The sequence below is a fragment of the Natator depressus genome, chromosome 5 (genome assembly GCF_965152275.1).
Source record: "Natator depressus isolate rNatDep1 chromosome 5, rNatDep2.hap1, whole genome shotgun sequence".
NCBI lineage: Eukaryota > Metazoa > Chordata > Testudines > Cheloniidae > Natator > Natator depressus.
This window is the reverse complement of record NC_134238.1, coordinates 68,333,126-68,334,834: the sequence shown is the minus strand read 5'-3', so window position 1 is coordinate 68,334,834 and position 1,709 is coordinate 68,333,126. Positions and strand designations below refer to the sequence as shown.

The 1,709-nt window shown below is 37.3% G+C and overlaps 1 non-coding gene across 1 annotated transcript; it reads left to right on the top strand.

The window, feature by feature from the left end:
- Positions 1–571: 571 nt before the first annotated feature.
- On the top strand, positions 572–736 carry LOC141988302 (U1 spliceosomal RNA). Its single transcript, XR_012639728.1, has one exon. It is a non-coding gene; the product is annotated as a U1 spliceosomal RNA (small nuclear RNA).
- The last annotated feature ends 973 nt before the right edge of the window (positions 737–1,709 follow it).

Sequence of the window (1,709 nt, the reverse complement as noted above, 5' to 3'; positions counted from 1 at the left end):
GTAGACATAGCCTTCATCAGGGTTGAAATGCATTGGCAAGGCAGTGTAGGGAAGTTACACAGCTAGTAAACCTGTTCTGCTGAGAGAGGACTTCATTCTCCAGGACACCCAATCTGTCACCCTTCACCAGCATTAAAATCAGTTGCCAACAATTATGAGAAACATAAAATGATAAAGGGGGAAATATTAACTTCTTGATAAATTTCCTTCTTTTTTCACTCTTGGTTTGTAAGGATGATTCTGTGAAAATGCCAGTGAATCTTACTGTCTCGTGAATCCTAGCTATTCATTGGCTTGCATTGCATAGATGTCATTCTATTAAAAGCCAACCAAATCACACAGTTACTTCATGCCTAAAGCAAACTTTTAAAAAAAAGAAACGTTCATTTGCATACATATTCTTCTGCTGGACTGGAATGTCAAACTGACAAAAATGTCATTTAAGGAAAGTCTAGTGTTAAAAGGAGAAGGAATATACTGGCATTTAGGGTGTGGACCTGGGGTCATGGAAGGAACGTTAACAAAAAGAATGTCTGCTACATTTGCATTCATAGTCTAATCATAATCCAATATGTCAACCTGGCAGGGGAGATACCATAATCACGAAGGTGGTTTTCTCAGAGCGAGGCTCATCCATTGCACTGCAGGTGTGCTGACCCCTGCGATTTCCCCAAATGTGGGAAACTTGACTGCATAAATTTGTGGTAGTGGGGGACTGCGTTCGCATTTTCTCCTGGCAAAAAAACCCTATCTTCTTAAATGCAATGAGTGGTTAAGTTTTGAGACAAAACTTTTGAATGCAATTCTGCAAACTGAACAATGAGTTTCAAAAGGTCAACAGAAGCAGTAATGGCTTGTAATTTGTATGTAATCCAGATACATTACTTTATTACACAATAAATAATGTATTAACATACTGCATAGATCTGTGTTAGCTTTGTGTGTTTTCTATTTCTTGCCTAATGACTTGCATTTATCTTGCTCATCTGTTTTGTTTTCTCTTTCTTCCACCATCAAGAACAGTACACCAAGAAAGTAGATATTAAAGAAAGGCCCATTCAGTACTTTCTAGAAAAACTGAGTTTACACAAACAGAGGTCGAAACAGGAAAGGTCAAGCCTTCCACTAAAATTTTGCAGAACTAAATTAAAAGCAGAAAAAACAGCTGCTCTGCAGTCTTTCATTCCTATCAGCTCTTCTCTGCTCAATAAGAAAATGACAATGAAAAAATAAAGAATTTAGCAATGCTCAAACACTGGCCCCGTACTCTATGTTGGCTGAAGTTATATTCAGGACAATCATAGATGCAATACTCCATATAATAGTAAGAAAGGAAAAAAAGAGAAGAGGTGAAAAATTGGAGGAGATTGGAGCAGAGGGAAGGATTGTGTGTGAGAGAGTGGGGAAGGTGGAAAAGAGATTTATAGTTACCTGAAAAAGAAAAAATATCAAGTATAATCTATCTCTGAATATCTCTGAAATGTGAGAGGACATGTATTTAATATACTAAACCTGAAGGCTTGTCCACAGAGGGACAAGGTTTAATATACTAAACCTGAAGGCTTGTCCACAGAGGGACACTCAGGAAAGTTGATCTGAATTAACCAGAAGGTGTACATTTAATATGTTAAATTTATGTGCACTTTAACATAAGTTTGAGTTAAACTGCCTGAAACCGTTGTGTAGAATTAAAGTGGCCTTAGTTTGGT